This window comes from Onychomys torridus, chromosome 5 (assembly GCF_903995425.1).
Source record: "Onychomys torridus chromosome 5, mOncTor1.1, whole genome shotgun sequence".
Lineage (NCBI taxonomy): Eukaryota > Metazoa > Chordata > Mammalia > Rodentia > Cricetidae > Onychomys > Onychomys torridus.
The window spans coordinates 75,740,802-75,763,381 of NC_050447.1; the positions used below are offsets into that span (position 1 = coordinate 75,740,802).

Sequence of the window (22,580 nt, forward strand, 5' to 3'; positions counted from 1 at the left end):
AGCTATGTATAATCAGTTTTAGACTGATTATTCTTTTTCTTGTCATACAGACTTCTTGGCAACAGAATTCCACACTCTATATAAGGTCTGAAAGTCTGAATGATTGACATATTCCAAATGTGCTTATCTTGACTGAAGTTCTGCTTCTTCCTAAGCTCTTCCTAGGCTATTCAGTTGTGTGCATATGTGTATGTATATATATTTTAAGCATTGGCAAAACAGTCAAACTTTTAATAATGCGGAAGGCAGTCTGTGGATATTTTTACTATGCTAGTTCTCTAGAGGAACAGGAGGGGATAATTTGTGAAACTGGCTTACCTGATAGAGCCAGGCAATCTGACAATGACTGTCGCCATGTTACAATGGCAGGAAACCAGATACTGCTCAATCCAGAAGCAGGACATGCAGAAATATCCATCCATTACTGAAGGCCTGGAGGCTCCTAGAGATGGCTGATATTTAGTTCACTGTGTCAGTGCCTGATGTCAGTAGAAATGGCACTGGTGATAAACACATGCAGACAGTAAAGGGCTTGCATGGAGTCTTCCTCCGAACTTCAATTCAGCGAGGCCCTCAGTCCACTGGAAAGTGTCTGCTCAAACTCAATGTGTGTATCTCCACCCATCAGTGTCTTTCATCTCTTAAAATGTCCCCACAGACACACAGATATATAGACATCTCTCCATCCAGTCAAATTGAAAACCAAGACCAATATACCCGTATGCTAACTAAAATAAACAAATGTATTCAACTATATGGGCATCATGGATAGATAGACATATTTACTAGACTAAAAGTAGTTGGCAGCATTTCTAGCATGTATTTAGATCTGAAGGATAAAAAATGAATGGAACTCGTCCACATAATTAGGGGGTGTTGGAGCAATTTCAGTTTCCTCTCCATTTGTGGAAGTTTATGCCACTTTAAATAATAGCTTACTTGGAGCCCCTTTGACTTTTGAAATAGGGTCTCACTTTATATACAAGGCTGGTCAGTAAGTCCTCCCGTTTTCAAAGTTCTGAGATGGTAGGCATGCCCCACCCAGGCTTAGGTAAAGCTCTTAATTTGATGCGTTATATAGTTGCTAGGGATTGATGTTACACTCTCAGATGTAAGATTGGCTCCTAAACCTTGTGTTTCTGGCTCCTGCTTCTAGGCAACATTTAACTGGTCACCCACAAACAGTACTTGGTATTGGCTCCTGACAACTCAGTGTGATCTCTATGTTGGACTGAATTATCCCTAAGTCCATATGTTGAATCCCTAACTCTGATTTGACTATTTGAGTAATTAAAGTTTTAGGAACTAATGAAGGTAACTGAAGTCAGGCTTTGTGGTTATGTAGAAAGAAGGAGATCTTTCTGTCTGTCTCTTTCCTTGCTTCTTGCACAGACATTGAGAAAGGTCATATGAAGGCATGGCTAGAAGACTGATGACTGAAAGCCTCCTCAGAAGTTAATAATTCTAGACACTAAACTTCTACCCAGCAGCTTAGGGAAATATATTTCTGTTGTATAGCTATCTGACGAACTAGTTTCATTGTGAGAGTTCATTCAGATTCAGATACTTTGCAGCCAGCCATATTATACTTTTCCAAAAATGGCCCTTAGCAACTCTAACTTTGCACACCCATCTGCTAGTCAGAATTTAGCTATGAATAGAAGTATGCAAGATGACCTCAAATTGCTGTGTAACTCAGGGTGAACTCATGATTCTCCTGCCTCAGCCTCCTGAGTTCTTTGATGAGTTTATTCTTTATTAAAGAGTACTGCTTCTCAGTCATGTGGCCTCACGATTGTCCACATGACTCTCTGAAACAAAGACTCAAATCCTTTGACCTTCATACCTGTTTACTCTTGGCCCACTTCCCAGGGAGTTCATAACAGTTATCTCTGGCAGTAAAACAACACTTACTATGCCAGACTATCATACTGGCTCTTCTTAGGAGAAATCACTGCTGTTACTGTGCTAGGGAGAATCCTCAAGTTTTAGCATATGTTTCTCTTCTTATAAGTTATCAGTTTATAGCCTAGAATTATAAACCACACTTCCTTATCAACTAGTAATTTCTTGGCTATAGTGAGATGGAAACTGAATTAGAGACATGAGTCATTCACATCCTTACCAGTTTGCATGTGTGAGCAGAACCACTCATATCAGTATGCAGACATACTTCAGCACATGTTAAGTTCTTGTGAGAAATTAAATACCCCTGTACTCCCAATAACCTGTGTTTAGTGTGAGCTATTGGAGAAGATAACCATGTCCTAGGAACTCCAACACAAGTGGATGGGAAGGAGCCAGAGATGAACCTAGAATGGAAGGCGAGGTCATCCTTTAGGGATTTGGAGAAATATCAGACTTTAGTTCTTGTGGTTTTGTTGGTTTGTTTTTTTGAACAGCAGTCACTAATTAACTTGTAAAGCATTTTTAAACACCATTAAACTGAATATGGCTTGAGAATATTAAATATAGTTAAAATAATAATGGACATTATCAAATCCATTTTTATCTTCAGACAGTAAACATTTGTAACATGTCCAACAGTCTAATTCAAAAACTCCTAGCATAACTTTAATGCAAATTTTGTCTTCTAAGGAGAGAAAACTAATATTCACTAAGATATTTTATCATTCTTAAAGAAACTTACATGCCCATAACATTCATCTTAATTGCCATTCTTACCCCTGTACATTTTAAAGTTACTTAGTATCTCCCCTACTCATTGCTCATGTGGCTTAACCCACAGACCTCACGTGTTTTGAGCTTTCTTCAGGTAACAGGTTATTGTGAATGTGTACTGAAAATTGTATTCAGCAAGAATTCACTGTGGGCTTCTTATGCACCTAGCAATGTATGCAACTATTCCTTTGATTATTCTTGTTGTATCTTGCCTAAGTCTATTTAAGTCAGAGTCAGAATGGAGAGATGATTGGGTAGTGAGTGGTAGCTGTCCCACAACCACTTATAACTCTAGCTCCTGGAGATCCAACACTCTCTTCTGTACTCCATGGCACCTACATTCATGTGTGTGCATAATACTCCCCAGACATTTAAAATTAAAAATCCAAATTAATCTTTAGGAAACAGAGATCATGGTTTATCTTTTAAAAAGTAACCTAGTAAGACCCTAACATTTCATTCATCCATTTTGCATTTATTTATTCAACCATTGCTGAATCATTACTACTTGCAAAGGCATTGAAGTATATATGGGATATGTATACTGAGCCTTCTTGGAGCTATGATCTGGTGGAATATAAAAATAAAAAAATTATAATTAATATATAATTATAAATACAAAAGAATATGGTGCATACATAGAGGTTATTGGTTGGAGCTAAGGCATATGCTAGAAGATCCTTCTAAATGCTGAAACATGAGTTCAGAGATCATTGAAAGTCAGGTGTAGGGATTTGCATATTAGAAAATCCCTGGCCCTTGTTCTCATTGTGAATAATTAAAGCCTCAGAGAAATCAGAGGCCACTTACTAGAATAGAGATTACATTAGAGCTCTGTGAACATTTCTATTCTTTTTCCCCAAAGACATATACTTTGACTTCTTTGTGGCTCTTTATGCCTGTACCATAGCCTGACAGCCAACTGAGTAATCAAAATGATATTAATGCTTTAGATCATTCATTACACTAAGAAAAAGAAATCTGAATTACATATGTGTCAATCATCTTTCTGACACTATAACAAAGTGTCTGTGATAGTTAACTTATAGGGAGGAAATGTTCATATTGGCTCACAGTTTGGAGTTGCAGGCTGACACCCAATGACCTGATTTTGATGGTCCATGATAAGGTGACACATAATGGAACTACAACAACATGAATACAAGTAAGTAAATTGATAATTATCATTATTATAAGTAGAGTTCAGGAGTTTGAACTTTGAAGCTGTGGATCTCAAAATCTAATATTTGTGAGTAAAATATATTTCTCAGAGTATAAGGAATTCTGTAGCTTATTCAGTAATTTTATGACCAGTGATTTTGATCATTTAAAGATTTTATAGTCTATCTTCATGATAATGGTCTCTAGAACCTAGATACTATCATAAAACCAACCTAGAGCAAAATAAGACTTTTAATATTTCCTTTTGAAAGTAATAGCATAAAAATATGTGTTATATACAAATTGTTTCTGAAAAACTATTAAAAAGAAAATGAGCACAATATGAAAGTAACATGAATCTTTTAATATACTCATCAAGCTGTCATTACATGTTTTTCCTCCTCTACTCTTTTGGAAATATAGATTTATGAATTATGTACTATGGGTCTAGTCTCCGTCACTATTTCATTAAGCCTCCTATATTAATTACTGTGAATGTTTAGAAAGAAAATGCCCCCCCCCAAAGAATGACAGTATTGGGAGGTGTGAGTTTTTGAAGTCGGTATAACCTTGTTGGAGGAAGTGTATCACTGTGGAGGTGGGCTTTGAGGTTTCCTTTGTTCAAGTCATGCCTAGAATCTGTCTACTTCTTTTTGCCTGTGAGTTAAGATGTAGGATCCTCAGCCTCTTTCCCTGCACCATGTTTACCTGAATACCACCATGTTGCACCATGATGATAATGGACCATGTCAATGTTTTTTCTTCATAAGAGTTACCATGGTCATGGTGTCTTTTCACAGCAATAGAAACCCTAACTAACAGTTACATTTCTCATCACCATGACCAATCAAACTACAGAAATATATTAAATGAGGAAAGGTTTATTGGACTCAGAGTTGCAGGGAAATTTTAGTCCATCATGGGCACAGCATGGTGAAGTTTATGTTGACGGGGCATGTAGTAGAGTTCATGAGGGCTGGGATAGTGTGGTAGAGCTTGTGGTGGCAAAGAATGTGATAAAGACCACTCACATCCTCACACAACAGAAAGCAATGGCTCAAGCTGGTAACAGCAGCACACATAACCTTCAAATCTTCCTCCTGGAACTCACCTTTGTCACCTGGACTGCACATCTCAAAGAATCCTCCCAAACAATGCTATCAAGTGGGACCAAGAACTGAAATAGCTTGCAGTCACTTTCATAGCATAAAACAGGGGTCTGTTAGGTGATGTATTGGTTAGTGTTAATTCTCAACCTGACAGGATCAGGAATCACCTAAGAAAGGGTCTTCTGGGCAAGCTTGACAGGAAACATCCAATTATGCTAACCCATCTTAATTGTAGAATTCCCTGAAGCAGCCAATCCTGGAAGGTACAAAATGGAGAAACACTGAGCTCTACCTTGCATTCATTGTCTTTTTCTGACTGTAACTACTTGCTTCAAGCTCCTGCTACCTCGGTTTCCCCACTCGTATGAAATGTGCCCTGTGAGCTAAAACACACTCTCTCTTCAGTTGCTTTTGCTAGGGAGTTTTATTGTAACAGGAGACAAAACTAAGATTAGGGAATTTAACATTCAAACAGTAAACTTGAAAAAGTATGGGCTAACATTTGAATATGGAGACATGCCCCATTGTAACAGTGTTGGGAGCCTGGGGCAGGCAGCATATGGGATTACGTGAGCGTGATCTTCTAGCTGTGTTCATAGGAGTGAGTTTTCCTACAAAAGGATGAACTCAGCCCCAGTTCTTTCTGTCCCTTGAGTTCTTGCTTTCTATCTACTCTTACGTCATGAAAACCATAGCCAAATGCTGCCCTTAACTGTTGAACTCAGCAACCTATAGAAATATGAACCAATTGATTTCTACTCAACATAAATCAGTTAATCTATGGTAGGATGCTGGAGAAAAACAAATCTAACTGAGGTGATATCCAGACAATTACCAAAAATAGTATTTTTAAGTGTTTACCCCAAAGTAATTTCAACTCTTAATATGATATTCTAGAGAGAATTTCTACCTATAGCTTGCAAAGCAATCTTTTTTTTCCATTCTTAGATTCAAAATTCATTCCTGTTATTTCTACATTTTTTTTTTGCAAACTATATTTGGCATTATTCTTACAGTAAAATCTTTAGGCTATCTCTAGTTATACAAAATGTCAGCTACACAATACAACCAAATATGGACTGGATTTAAGAAACTGTGTCCAACATACTGAATGGATTACTTAAAAACCATCAAGTCAAAACAGCCAGTGTGAAGACCTGGATTCAACTCTGCATTTTACTACAGTTGTAACAGAACACGTGTGTGCTGTTTGTCCATGCCTGTCCTCCCTCCTCCCCTGGCTGGGAATAATGGTTTTTTTTTTTTTTTCCATTCTTTGTCTTCTAATTGATCATGTACACTTCTCCTTCATATCCATGCTCTCCCATCCCCATTCTCTGGAACGGGAATGTTCCTTCCAGAATAAAATTCACTCATAATTTTGATATGACTATTTTTGAACTTTTCTTTAGGTTGTTATTGATGATTCACTATTAAGCAATAATTATAACTTTAGCTACCAGTGGACTAATTTCATTGTGTTAGTTGGGCAGCAATTCTAAGCAACATTTAGTTACACTGAGAAATAATGAGAAGAAACTAATACTTAGCCACCCAGAAGGAAATCCATGAGCAAATAGAAACTGACAGATTTGACACAAAATTTATTTAAATTTATCTTATTTTAATGTAGCACAATCCCATTATGTCTCCTAATTCCCTGTGTTCTCTCCAACCCTCTGACGTTTCCTTATTTCCTCATCAAACCATGGGCAGTTTTTCCTTAATTATTATTGTTACACACACACACACACACACACACACACACACACACACACAAATAAATAAAGTAAAATCTATTAAGTTTCTTTAATTTGGTTTTTATTTATGTGACTTTTAGGTCTGACCACTTGCTATTGAATAATAAAATAAAGACTGTCCCTGAGGAAGACCAGCTCTCCCTCTCTTAGCAGTTGTTAGTTATCTGTTTAAAAAGATGACAATAGTAGTTTCGCCTCTAAGTTCCATGACCTCACAAACTTGTAAACATATCCCAAATCACAGCATAAGAGCCTTCAATTAGTAGCTCCTACTCTGGCTTTTTGTTTGTTTGTTTGTTTTTAACATTTTATTTGATATTCACAAACAACTCCAGTGATCTTGAGGGGCTATAAAGTACACTATTTATTCTATAGCTATCTGACAGACAGAAGTAACATTAATGCAAGACTCTAGTAGATGTGGTGGTGCTCTGTGCATGCATGTGTGTGTGTATGTGTGATTTTATTTTATTTTTTTTTTGAGTCAGTTAACATAACACAGATGGGCTTTGAACTCCCTATGTAGTAGATACTGGCCTTTTACTCTTCCTCCTCCCAAATGCTTGTATTACAGGTATGTGCCACAATTCCCTGCCTATTTACATTAGATTTCTTTAAATAAAATGTTCTTGCATAAATATTTTCTGTTACCTAGAACAAGGACAAATGCACTTTACTTAGTTGGTAACTGAGTCCCAAACACCCAAGAACAATCCTGTCTTCTGCACATGCCTGCCAGAGGCCATTAAAGTCAAGAATAAGACTGAGTAATTCATCTTGGTTACATATTTTGTCTCGTAAAGGAAATGGTTTCCTTTCATAAAAATGGTTCCATTTTAAGTATGATATTTGACAAAATATGACATTATCACTGAGACGTTATTTTAAAATTCCAGAACATGAGCCATAAATGGCTCAGTGAAAAAATTTCAAATGGATATTAATGCCATCATGCAGACAAACCTAGGGACTACTGAACAAGAACAGATGTCATCAATGGCTAAGATTTCCAAGTCAGCAAAGGTATTAAGGTAAATATAGCTAATGAACTCCCTACATGGACGGTAACTTGTTTCTACTGTGTGCTGTTTATTAAAAAGTGTTGTTTGGGGGGCAGTCCTAGTGATTTAGTCATTGAGATTTTAGCCTACATAGGTGTACAAATCTTGTAGACTCTTTGCTATAGTGTCAAATCTGTCTAGTGGTTCATATGTTGAGAATTTCATCCCTGATGCAACATGTTCAGAGGAAAGTTAGATGGGAAGTGTTTAGGTCACAAAGGTTCTGCCTTTATGGATGGATGGGTGATGGGAGGAAAAGATATCCCAGAGTCTATTTACTTTTTTGACCATTTGCCTTGTACTACATGAAAACACAGCCAGAAGATTCCAGTGACCTTCAACCTCCCCAACTCCAGAATTAAGAGAAAATAAATGCCTTAAGCTTATAAGTCACCAGATTTGTGCAGTTCTGTTATGTTATTCTAGCAGAAACTGACCAAGACAGCATATTTGTAGGTGGATGTGATCTTATATGTGTATAAATAGCTCAAAACATTGCAACTATCATTAAAATGTTGAAGAGGCTTTGCTTGGACTTTGTTTCAAAGTTAGTAAAGCACAAATATAACTTGGATGTTAAGTTAGATATGTGTAGCAGAATTGATAGGATGGTTCTATGTTTATACCACTTGGGACATGTATATATAGGTCATGTGAGATATTCAGCAAATATCCTAGAAAAATCCATTCACAGCCTGCTTTAGGAAGGTTGGTATCAACCTAGCAGGATCATCATTTCCAAGGATAATTTGTGACTTCTGTGAAATTCTGGAGAAAAAACAAACCTTCTTATATGTGGTTTGGAAAATCCCAGGCTTGATACTGGCACTAGTGAAAAATATACAGTTTTGATTATTCTATAAAAAATAAGTTGAAAATATATCTAGATTGCTAAAAGTGTAGGCGTAGGCATGATCAGCTCCATACAAGGCATTTTCAGTTCCAATTTGGATATTTCAGCTAACTGGTGGTATTTGTTCCTATTCTTACTCAGAGATTCCAGAACTTGTCTGCATGTTGGAGCACAACAGTGTGCCCTATCCCAGATGATTATTTAATCCATCTGGTGAAATGGCATGAATTTTGGAATTTTTGAAAGGTCTCTAGGTGATTTTAGCGTGCAGACAAATTTGCAAACCGTGGCTGTAGTTCAAAGGCATTTATTAGCTCTTGGCATTATCCCACCTGGAACATCTGTTCAAGTGTCCATGAGAGGAAAATAGCAATGCAGGTGTTATTTGAAGAGGGGACAGGAGGAGCTTCTTCATCCTCTGGTTGAGACTAAGTTCTTTTATTTGTAGTCTGTATGTGTACCAGGTTGGGGAGACAATGGTATTTATTTTCTTGAATTTGTTTTCTAGCTTTTAGCATGCTGTATAGATATGTGAAGTTCTCTTTTAATATGTACACTGGCATCAGTTACTCAGAACTTTCTGGATCATCCCAGTTTATAGTGACTAAACAAAACACTTCACGGTTAGTTTTAAATGCTACTCTCCTCTCATGCACTGTACAATCTTTTGAATTTTCCACAGCCTTTCCCACAGTAGCCTCTTTCCCTTTATTGTAAGCAACCTAGTTTGAGTTGTTTTGGCTTTACTCTTGACCTATTGAAATGACATCCAAAGCAATGTCTGATTCTTTTTCTTTTCTTTTTTCATTTTTACTTTGGCTGATCCAGCCTATTTTCTCATTTGTTCTTGGAAGACTTACTTGATCTGTTACTCTCAAATGTTACCCTCCATTTCCTCCCTCCCTTCCTCCCTCCCCTCTCCTTCCTTCCTTCCTTCCTTCCTTCCTTCCTTCCTTCCTTTCTTCCTTCCTTTCTCCTTTCCCCCCAGAAGGAAACTACAGACATCCTGGAATGACACCTAAGGTATTGTGCAGAGTAATTTCTGTAAATCTACTCATGTCCCACTACTATCTTCTATGCACATATTGTTCTATTTAGTTCCCACATCACCCCTATTTCTCTCTGTATATTTACCTACATTCAGACCAGTCTCTGTGCCCAGAATGACCACAGTCATTAATGACAATGCAGTTTTTAAGAATAAATTCCATAGATACCTTGATGCTTGTTTATCTAATCAGTAAAATAAAATAAGAATTTCTTCTCCTTGGGGTATGCTGTTTACTGTGGTTAGAAAGAGAAATATTTGAGAGCAGATGCTACTGTATACTCTTGGCTTCAGGAAAGTAGTGGCTATATATCATGAGCATCTTTTTATGCTACCTAGCCATAGACCTCTCACATACATATTCAGCGTATCCAGGGTACTTGTTCATTTAAATGGCAGCTCAAAGAAATACTTTCAAGTAAATGGGTCACTTGACAAATTTCCCTCAAGCAGACCATCTTAATTTGAATATTTACCTGCATACATTTTGCAGGGAGGTCTTCTCACTAATGGCTGGGAGAGTGAGAAGCCAAGAGGGCTGGTGTTTCCTTCATGTAATTTTGTAAGAGAAAAACCAAAAGCAAAGCAGCCTTCTTGAGCTACACTGAAATGAGAAAGCTCTTCTAGCTTTCTTGTAATTTTATTGCAAGATGTAAATGTCAGTTTTATAGACTTTAGAGTCTTTCTGCACAGTCAGCAAGACAATATTACAAAAATACTCATTTGAATCCAGCACTGATAATTTATACACAAAATGACCAAGGATTGTGGCTTTGCTTTTCTCTCTCTTTGATTTCTAACTTTTAATGACTCACAGTAACCAAATCCTCTTTCCTCGTGTTCTTCCCTTATTTAACCTCTGTGTTAGTTACCTGCATTTAACTAAGTCGCCAATGATTTCCTTCCTCTGAGATGTGATTCTAAATGAGCTGATCACTTGACCTTGGCTTTGAAACTTTTATTTAGAAATCAGTGTGAAGATTTGCATTGCTAAAAGTGCCTCTGAAGCAAAGGAAAGCACTTTTAGAGATTATCTAAAACCTATTGATTTTACCCTGCATATTAACAGAATGGGCTGCTCTCAAAGTGAAAATGCAGCCTCAACCCAGGGGGCAGAGTGGGTTTATATTTACAGTTACCAAACTGCCCAGAAACAGGAAAATGGATAATGTGTCAAAATAATCATGAATCCTTGAAGCACTTCCTATGCCCAATCTACTGTGCCATCTATGGGAACAGTCAAGTCTGTACAGTGTGATGTTGAAATAAGTGAGACAAACTATGCTTGTCTTTTAAGCAGTGCATCCAGAGGCTTAAAGATTTTTTATCTCGTCTCTTGTATTATTCTTGTGAATAAGCCAGTCTAGCCTATCTAAGAATGAGGGTACAAATGGAGACAGAGACCCTAGACAAGTGACCAGAGCCATCTGAAACCTCAACCCCTGTGCTGTCTGGCTGCAGAGAAATGGTGTGCTAAGATAACAACCTTGTGAGCACAAATGAGGTCCTGCTGAACCCAGCCCAGTGGCCTGCTGGGCTAAATTCCACAGTGGCAGCGTCCTGAATAAATGGAGCACATTTTTTAAGTCACCAAATATAGGGTGTATCTGTTGCGCCAGCACAGACAGATACAGATGGCCTAGGAGATTTAAAGCATGGAAACTTCAAGGATATGGTTAATAAAAATGAATTCATCATGATCCTTACAATGTTTCGATCACTAAAATAAGGCAAAGGACATGGGGCTGAGAGAGAGTGGGAGTTTAAGATTTGAGAGTAAATAATAGAAAAGTGTAAAGATTAAAGTGTTGCAAGTGTTTTAAGAAAATTAACGGAATTAATGAAGATTAAATTAAGCAATAAAGAAGAAAGGTGGCACATGCCTTTAATCCCAACATTTGGAAGGCAGAGGTGGAGATCGTGACACCCCCACTTCCCACCCCCCAACCCCCCCAAAAAAGGAAGAAAGAAAGTAAAAAAGAAACACAGAACAAGAGTTAGGATCATCATTCCTATTGTATTCAATGCGTTGAATAGTAGCATCTGTGTGATGCTGGAAAATAATCAATTTTCATGAACATGAAGCGGGGGTTGGGCAGTGCAGACTGTGCCAAGGAGGGTATGGTAAGAGGAATGTCCTTCCAGCCTCATTTGTGAGAAGGACTTTGGTTTTATTCTAAGAGTGATGAGAAGCCCTCATTAGAAAAGAGGGGTGGTGGGAAACCCTCATTAGAAAAGAGGGGTGGTAGGATTAGGTTTCTGTTTTAAAGGCTTTCCTTTGATAAGGCAGCAGGGCACCTGGAAAGGCTAGAGTGAAATGAATCCACAGAAAGGCAGGCAAACAGAGCTGATGTATAGGCTCATAGAGGCCACTGGAACAAGGGCAATTAATTTTCGAAGTAGAGAAAAATACTTGATGTCTAAAAGGTGCGGTGGAAATGGAAAGAACATGACTTCAGGGTTCCACAAAAATGCTCCTGTCCCTACATTGATGGGACACTATGTGAGCTATTTCATGTGTCTTAGCTGCAGTTTTTTCTTTTTTAAAATGAGGAAGTAATTCGCAGAATTATTACAACTACTAAATATATAATGTCTATTATATGTCAAGCCAGGGCTTTGAATATCAGGGTCTTCTAAGCATTATCTGCTCTTACTGAGTAATTGTCATAAATATTTGATTTACCTGCATTCTTAGTTTTTAGACAAAGGTTCAGAAATGAAGCAACCAGCAAGAACCCGTGGTAGTGGATGACAGAGATGGTTACTCCTTCTATGTTTAGTGTGGACTGCAACATGATAGTTGTGAATGTGTGCTTCAGAACGTCAGTGAATAATGTAGACTCCACAGTTTTTGGTTGTCATGGTCTATTTAACAATGGGAGCATATAAAACCGCTTAGTTTAACAACAGTGGCATATAATAGTGCTTGATTTCCAGCATGCATTCTCATGTTTATGTTAAGTAGCCTCCATCCAGCACTGCATCTTTGACTACTTTTAAACTAATTTCCATTTTGCAATATTGAAAATTGAGGCTCAAGAAAGCTGTTTGCAAAAGGACATAGAATGACAAGTAAAGACTCAGTTCTGACAGTAGAGAGTGATGTCAAGCTTCCTCACATAGTACCACTCATCACCTATCTCTTCTTGGTTAGGCATTGCATGAATGGAAGTGGCTAAGCTTTTGAAGGTACAGCTGCATTAAGAAATGGGGAAAAAAGAGAAAACTGAAGAGAAGCAGTATTTTCTGAAGAATAGCACAAGAGGAAAGCTGACCAGTTAAAAGTACATTAATATGTCTGTCATCTGAAATACCAGACTGGAAAGTTTGAGAATTGTAACAGTTACCTTAGAATCAGAATGTTGGCCAAGTTCTGACTAGTTGGAAGAAACTATACAGCTTTTCCACAAATGTTGCTTATGTGAAATTCTTGAAAGGGTTATAATTTTAGCAGTGACTTTTCAGTACATTTTCCCTATAATTCTTTTAAAATTACAAATGAAATTCTGTTCATTCTTCCGCCCTCCTTCCTTCCCTCCTTTATGAAATAATTATATCAAGATAGACAACTGGAGTCTTTCTAAAGGCCCACTTATACCAGAAAGCTTAAATGACAATTTTTATTAGCTCTAGAAAATAACATGATTTTTAAAGGTGACATATCTAAGGTTTTTTTTTTTTTTTTTATAAATCCAAATTTAATAAAGGAACCCTACACATATTATACAGATTGAATTATGTTTCTCTTCAAGCTCATGCATTATAGTCTTCCTATCCTATGTGACTATATTTGGATCCAAAGCAGGTAGGGAATAATTATGGTTAAATGAGGTCATAAGGTGCTTGACCCTATTCCTGTAAGACTACAGCTTTTACAAGGGAGCAGGAGGAAACAGCAAACTTGCCCTTCATTTTGTAGCCAAGAGATTGATGCTTTACAAGCCAAGAAGAGGACCCTAATATGAAACCAAACTAATTGGAGCTTTCACTTCAGAGTTCCAAGTCTCAAGAGCTGGGAAAAAAAATTAGAACTACATGAAGCAACTCTAAAATTAGCACTGTTATATAACAGGACTCAGACAAAGTATTTCTAAGAATGAACACAGCTAGAGGTGTAATGTTATCTAAAACTATACTACAGAAACATAGTGACAAGAAAAACTGGTAGTTGTCCCAAAGCAGGTGAGTAGAAAAATGAAGCATAATACAGCACGCAGAGATAATTGTAGTTAGAGTTTTCCTACCTGGCCCAGAGTCAGGACAAATCTCTCTCACCCGCCAGGCCCATAGACGCTCAGAACCAACCAAGTAAACACACAGAAACTTACATTGTTTACAAACTGTTTGGCTGTGGCAGGCTTCTTGTTATCTACTTCTTCTGTCTTAAATTAACCCATTTCTGCTTATCTATACTTTGCCACATGGCTTGTGGCTTACCAGTGTCTTTACATGTTGCTTCTCATGGCGGCGGCTGGCAGTGTCTCCCCCGCCTTCTACTTCCCAGAATTCTCTTCTCTCTTGTCCCGCCTATACTTCCTGCCTGGCCACTGGCCAATCAGAACTTTATTTACATAGAGCGATATCCACAGCAGATAATTTCACACAGCTATGGGCGCATAATTGTTGACAAAGGTGATAAAAATGTAAACTAGAATAAAAGGTGATGGCAAACCTGTGTGTCTCCCTGAAGGAAGGTAAGACTTGTTCCGTATCTACCATTATGCAAAAAACAAAACAGAATGCAGTAACTCAATCCAAATTATTTCAAAAACCTTAGCTTATTACCCAAAGTGTCATAACTGCAAAGGGAACACAAAGGTAGAATACTTCAAGCTATATGTATAGGCAAGGAATCTTTGACTAGAATCTAATGGTACTAGAATTAGTCAAAAAAAATGAACAAATTTTACTCTATGAAACTCTGAAGCTTCTGTACTCCAAAAGAAACTATCACTAGAGTGAAAAGACAGCTCACAGGATGGGAGGCAATCCTTGCCAGCTATACTTCAAAGTATTAGTATCTAAAAGATATAAAGAACTGCAAAATTAAACATACATACTCCACTGCTGCCCATCAATAAATGGGCCAACGAATTGAATGGAGACATGTCATAAAAGTATAAATGGTTAACACATATTTTTAAAAGTTTCAACATCCTTAGATATAAAAAAAAACATGCAAACTCAAAACTACTTTGATATGTTGAGCCCATTCAGAATGGCTATTTTCAAGAAAATATGACAAATGCTGATGAGGCTGCAGGAAGACTTCCATTCCTGTTTGTGGTGTAAGTTGTGTTGTCACTATGGAAACCAGCATGGAGGCTTTAGCCACAAAGCAAAATAAAACTGAATTTACAGGAAAATGGATGGGACTGGAAAACATCATATTAACTGAGGAAACTTAAGAAAGATAAGCAACATATTTTCTTTCCTATGCAAATCTTGGCTTCTAAATGTTAAATACATATATCCAAATGGTATAGGTGTGGCTAGAAGCCAGGAAACTGGAAAAAGATCCTGAGATGGAACAAAATTCTTTAAGATGTGGAGGGGGAGGCCAACAGAGATGAAGGGTAAAGGAGACTCCTTGGATGAAGGGGCACAGCCGGGAAGTGAAGGGATAGGGAGGGCAGGGAGAAAGATATTATATAGGAACCAAACAGGGACTTTTTGCCATTATGTCTTTGGTGATATATTTACATAATATTCACATTGTGTTTGAAATTAGAAAATTGTATGCTATAAATAGAATGAATTTCTTTGTTAAATATTCTATTCTATGGTATTTTGTTATGGTATCCAAGGCTAGCTAAGGCAGTTTATAGATAGTTGAAATGCTAAACCTAGCCCACCATCCTTTTAAACTATGATTTTTTTATTATAACATTTTGAGTCCCTTTATGGTATAGTTATTGATTATTTGTAATTGACTGAAAAAAATATACTGCACCAAGAATTACAGAGAAATTCTGTGATACTCTGAATGAATACACATCTTACTAATGAGAATTACATTTCACATTTGAAAATGGTAGTTCATTTTTATGTAGGGACCCATAGTTTATGAGTTCTCACAAATGATAAATAACATAGCCCAGTCTCCTTAAATCGAGTGCAAAAATTCTGTGTCTTTGTGCCAGAAGGATGATTATTTAGCTGCTAAAATGGAGACAGTATTAATTATAGCTTGCTAATTTCACTGGTCATGCAAACCACACTTTTCTTTCATTCCAAATGAATCATTTAAACCAGGCTGAGTCTTCTTTCCTACATCTAACCATTTTTTTTCCAAACAATTTTGGGAACTTTGTTGAAGAGCAGTCTAGTTCAACTCTTACCTAGACTAAATCTAAGAGTTGGAATGATGATGCTTAGAAACATTCTGACATCTGTTTCTTATGAGGAGATAGGGAAAGGAGGTGGTCTTTATTCATATCTCCATGTGGTCTTCCCTTCCATATGCCATGCAGTGACTGCTACTGTAGTGTAGGGCTGTAGCTCTTTTCATTTTGTGTATGACCCTACCAGACAGATGTGGCTGTGTGATAAACTCAGTGTACAAGAAAGGTCACGCTAATGTGAACTGAAGTGACTATACTAATGTGTTGGAGCTCATTAGTGATCAAGCACAGGAGAAATAGAGTTCAGACAGCAACCTGCTAATTTCATGTCTTTGGGCACACTTCATACTTCCTTTCTGCAAGCTCTTAGCTACCTGCCATCCCCCTACCCACAGATGTCAGAATGTAGCTATCTCTCTGGCCTATAGACCAGATCCTTTCTGGAAGCCTTTAAACATTTCCTGGAAATAAAGGGTATACTGGATGATAACTTCAAAGAAACATGAATACTTCCTTAAAACATAACACTTGTTGAATTGTAAAAAAACAAATTGTAAGATCTAAGACTGCCCTTGAGTAATTCTTAAATATTCACTTCCATACTTGCTTTCAAATGTCTTATTAGCAATGTGCTGTACCTTAGAAACATGAAGTAATTTTTACATAAATAAGTAGAAAAAAAATGTGATAAGGTACTGCCATTAGTGAATATGAAAGTTCAAAGGTCAGTCTCATAATATTTGATGAAAATGGGTACTTTCTTACATTTCTCTTAATGCTAAATTTAATTTGCTAGCCATAGTATAAAATATTGAACTTTATATAAGTCAAAGAAGCAAATATGTTAAAGAAAATATTTAGTTCAAGTCTGTAGAGCAACTTTGCCCTGAAACAATTCTAGTTTTTTACCTTGTAATTCTCTGTTGAGTACCTAACTTACTGTGTTAGAAGTTTTTCTTTAGGAAGATTTCAAAGCACCTATTATAAAATTTCAATAGACACATTACTTGCTATTCACAGTAAACAGCTTTGTGACTATATATGTTCACATTTTTATTTCAAAAATTGACTTTTAAAATTAAATACATTGATCAAAATACATGTTTGGAATTCTCAAAGTCTGAATTTTTTCCTTTGGTAAATCAAGTGTTTTCTAATGTTTTGTGTAAATACAAAAAAAAATCTCCAACTTTATGTAATGTGTTAACATTTAAATTTCAACTAATATTTATTGGGAAGGCTATTCCCTCTAGGTGCCATTAATTAAAAGTAACCCAGTTAGTATAATGCTTAATATATTCTACACAAACATGTAACATTTATTAATTATAGATGTATTTATATACATACATAAACCAATATGTATAATCAGATAGGATTAAAAAGCAAGTAACTAAAAATATACATTCACATTTAGGTACCTGAAATTTTATAAAATTTAGATGTGCATGAGTATTATATTAAGGAAAGTAATGAGTTTAATATTTTTCTGCTGGCCTTTGGTGACATGTTTACATCTCTAAATATTCAGTTTCAGATTTCTGCCATCATTGGTGACCTTAAAAAAATTCAAGTTTTTGTAGCAAGTATTTCTATGTTTTCAGGTTCACCTGTTAATTAACTGCTATGAATCATGGGCTTTTCATGTCAGTATATTAATTATTTTGTGATCACAATGCCTAACAGAAACCGAAACAATTCAAGGAAAGCTTTTTTGGTCATTGTTTTGTAGGACCTGGATCCATTGTGGGAGTGAAGGCCTGGCAGGGCATCTCAGTTCCCGGGGTGGGGTCATGTGGTGGAGGCAGTTCATATCTTGGTGAACCAGGAAGCAGTGGACAAGGCAAGACACAGGACTGCCTATAGACACTTCCTTCAACTAAGCTTTGCCTCATCAAGGTTCCACAAGCTTCCCAAATAGTGTCATCAGCTGCAGAACAAGCATTCAAGACAGGAGCCTGTGAGGGGCATTTCACAGTCAATACATAACAATTTGAATATTATTATTACCTATTCATGATGGAAAGAAATTACATACCTGCTTATAATTTTAATAACTGCATATGAGTTTTTTTCAAGTATTCTTGTCACAGAGTCGGTACTCGACATCAGACCTTTCACCATAGCTCTTGCACTGCACTGTTACATAGAGCCAGGCAGTATGAAGCTGACTGCTCACTGGAATCGCTATGATGGGCTGTTTAATTACCCCCATTTTATTTGGTAGTAGGTATTATGTGCACAAGAATTTCACACTGGTGGTGTATTTTCTCTGTATCTACATGTGTTAGAATGATGCTACCTTTTATTTAAAATATAATTTGGTAGAGGAAAAAAGTTTGAATCACAAGTTCATTTTCTGGGATTTGATAGATTCAGTTTCCACAGGATGTTATGACAGAGTTAGATTTTCCAATGTTTTCTTATGCTGTTTTATAACTTGACCTTTGGATACCTATACAATTGCTCTTTGAGCCAAGTATGGTAATTCACACCCATAATGCTAGCATTTGGCTATCCTGTACTATTTAGTAGATTCTAGCAAATGTGTGTCAAGGAAGAGACTAGGGGAGGGATCATAGGAAAATTCACAGATACACAGTTTTGTTGCAAATTTTCTGAGGACTTTTCATAAGGATGGAGAGAAGATGAGGGAAAGGGGAAGAGACAAGGAGAGTGAAGCATGAGAAGAGGTGTGGAAGGAAGCAGACAGAAGGAGGTGGAAATATTCATGCCTTCTTTTATGTGTATCAACCTTGTATGGTAAATGTTCCGCTATTATGGCATTCCTTAACCTCCACCAAGACCCTCTGGAAACTTACAAGCATGGTGGGAGTTGAGTCTTTCATGTAGGGATTTTGAGGTAGGATCAACAACATTTATCCCATAGCATCTGTCCTAGATATGCTTTTTTGGTGAGCTTTTCTCTTCTATGCTGTGTGTTACCCAAGGCTGTGTGGGCATTTACAAGTCTCACAAGACTTTTCTTTTGGTATGCACACTATGCTCTTTCTTCAGTTTTGTTATTTTATCATACCTCTTACTTTCTTATAGTAGCACCTTGGGTTAGATCACAGAGAACTAGTTTGTTGGTTTTGACTTTTTTTTTCTATTGTCTGGAAAGTATGATGTACTCACATGGTATTTAAAATATCTTTATGTTTAAATTAATAATAACACCCATGTGATAGCATTCTTATAAGAATAAAATACACCTCTACATGTGTAAAGACCATAAAATCCTATTTATTGTAGACTAGCATTCATATAGTAGCCTTAAGTTTTATATTAAATGACATTGCTTTAAAACCTTAATTATATTAAATGTATCCAGATATCAAATTATTAGCATATGAATGGCTATACAATAAGTTCTCAATTTCTGGTAGTTTTCACTGAAATGTCATTGCTGCATCTAGAAATGGGCATCATCTACAAAGACTGTGTGTAATGAAAGAGAACACTTTAGCTGGGTGGTATAGATTGATTCTTGCAGGATGTCTGTAGCTATGGTGACTCATCCTCTGAATGTTTTAGAGGATGCCCTGTGTTGCCCTACAGCTGCAGATTTGCAGGCAGTTTTTGACAACCTGAGTTTATAGCATTTAGAGTCATCCACTGTGCCATCTACTTTCACTAGCAGTTGGTTTTCTAAATGAATTGGCAAGTAGGCATATCACAGTAGTGCTTCACTTTATTGTCTCTGGTATTAGAAAAGTTTTGCTTTAGAAGAGAAAATAAAAGTCTTTGTTCCCAGAGTGACTTTCAATAATTCTTTAAGTATCATATGCCTAAAAAGTAACAAATATTATTTTGAATAATTTACTGGTGCTAAAATTTCACATTTTTGAGAAGTATATTTTATGGCTTTCCTGAGTGACTGAGACAAATACCTCTCAGGGATTTAACCATGAGTGTGTCTACTTTCCTAGGTAAACAATAAATTGCTTTTATCTTTCAATAAAAGTTGCCATGACAACATGGCAAGCTTGAGCTATAGAAGTCAGTACCAAGTCTTTAGCTTAACTTCAGTGTTTTCAAGACCTGGTATTGTTTTGAGAAACTCCAACTTAGCTGAAAATTAAAGACATGGTTTCATGTAGTCACATCAGTGATACATTTTACAGCCAATGTTGTGCATAATTGTTCAGATAATTCATTGTCTTTTTACATTGTTATTCATCATTATAACTAAAAATTATTTGTTTAAATAATTGCAGAGATTAAAGATAAAATCAGTTATTTTAATTGTTGTCTTTTGTCTTTATACTGAACTCGACTCTTAATTGATGAGACTTTATGCATTAATAATTCTACTTGAATTTCACCACATCATAGAATCAATTACACAGAATGCCTAAAGATTGTATTGTGGACCTTAGTGTTACTGAGTTCATTACAGTTTGTAAGAAACTTGTAACAAATAAATGCTCACTGAGCATTTTCTCCAACGTTATCTTTTCTAATACTCACTAAATCTAAATAAGTTATCATTATTTGCTGTTCAGATCTGATGCATTTTGGCAAGTTATATAAGGCTCCAGTTTTGCTCTATGATTCCACAGAATGCAAGAATTGGGTATGTATTTGTTACCAAGACCTAAAAGGTTTCTAAAATCATCTTATTTAGTCTTGCTTTAGTTTGATTATGAATAAGAGCCATGGTTATTTTGTTGTTGTTGTTCTTGTTGTTGTTTTAAATCAGGACTCCTCCATTAAGGTGATGCATGATGAAGTTGAACAAGTGCATGCAGATAAACATAATCAGAGGGATGGCTTTTCCTTTAGTGTGTGTTTGCTATTTTGTCCTTCTTTCTGTGTGTTACTTTTATTTTGAGTCTTCTTCCCAGGATACCAAAATGGTGGCTGTGTAAAATCTCACACATAGACATCCCAGCAAGCAGAATAAGGGAACATACAATCTCTGAACTCCTAAATGCCTTGCCAATGGTCCATCTTTCACTGATGTTCACATACACCTGATGAATTTTGTGGAATAGCATGACTCATTCTCCCTGTAGTGAAGAAGTCCCCTTGGGGAGCAACAGAGAGAGAGAGAAAGAGGGAGTGAATACTGGGAGACAGGATACAATGCTTTTGTCCTTATGCATTTTGTTATGAGGTTGTAGAGGAAGACCTGGAAACTCCCATCATCCCAGCTTCAGGGCATCTCCTTCCCATGTCCCTTGAGTCTCCTCTTCTTTCTCTGCAGAAGTTTCTCGCACCCAAGATTTAACTAGAACTTTACTTATACATTTTATTAAAGTGAAAACTCAGTTTGTGGTTAACATCCATTCTCCTCTGCATTTCCATGTTTATTTCTTTTAGGAATGATACAAAATCTCTTTGAATGCTGGTTTGCTTTCTATAATCAGTTTCAATGCACATTAATCTGGTAATCTGAGAAGACATACATGAGATTCTGGTTTGGATACTGAATGGTTGGATACTTCAGTTTTATTTCAGTAACATGTTGATAATAAATGTATTAGACAGAATTCACTCCCAAAACTTTATTGCCCAAATCATAGGCAATCTTCCCTATACACGTTTTTCTCAAATTTACCTGAATGTCAGACAAAATACATATAAAAAGTGCATATAAATGCATATAATTAAACGTGAAATTAAATATCTTTTAAAATGATGCATGGTACATATCTGATTTTTTTATTGGGTAGTTGAGACCCGAATAGAGATTGTCATGCTTACCTGACAAATGCTTATCTGTGGAGAAGTCATCCCCAAACCCTCATAGGCATTGATGCAATTTGTAGCTAATACATGTATGTATATGATTATCCAAGTGTCATATGATTTGAAAAAAAAAAAAAAAACACTTTCCCCATTGATCTGGAAACATAAGGAATACAATCTCTCTGCTGTAAATGTGAATTGCTGTTTAAAAAAAAAAAACTGAGCCAGATATTGGGGTGAAAGCTGAAAGATCAGAGAAACAAAACAAGCCATAGCCATAAGTTCTTACCTCTATGAAATCCTCAGTCTAAAGAGAGAGACTTCCTGCTTCCTAATGCCTACATACTTTTCTCTGTCCTGCCATCGATTCCTGGGATTAAAGGCCTGTGTACTTCTGAGTACTGGGATTAAAGGTATGTGCCACCACTGCCTGGCTCTGTTTCCCGTGTGGCCTTGAACTCACAGAGATCCAGGGGGACCTGGGGTTTCTGTCTCCCAAGTGATAGGATTAAGTGTGTGCCACCACTGCATGACCTCTATGTCTAATCTAGTGGCTGGCTTTATCCTCTGATCCCCAGATAAGTTTATTAGGGTACACAATATATCACCACATTGTGCAAAGCACTGTAGTGAGACCCACAGTGAGAATTCAAATAAAAGCAGACTTTAATAACCCAAATTAAGCAATTACCTGAATTTCTAAGACCATTAACTAAATTCAGGCCAAAATATAATGTTTTTTTAAGAATAAATTAATTTTGTTGTCACTCACAGTAATCATAGCTCAGATCATCAGTAAATATTTCTAAATAAGATATATTTGTCATGTCAGCAGTTAAGTGTCTACTATTACCATGACCAA

The 22,580-nt window shown here is 36.6% G+C and overlaps 1 protein-coding gene across 5 annotated transcripts in view; it reads left to right on the forward strand.

Moving 5' to 3' along the window:
* The window catches only part of Plxdc2 (plexin domain containing 2), a 410,802-nt gene that overhangs the window by 171,755 nt on the left and 216,467 nt on the right, over window positions 1-22,580 (forward strand). The window lies entirely within an intron of this gene.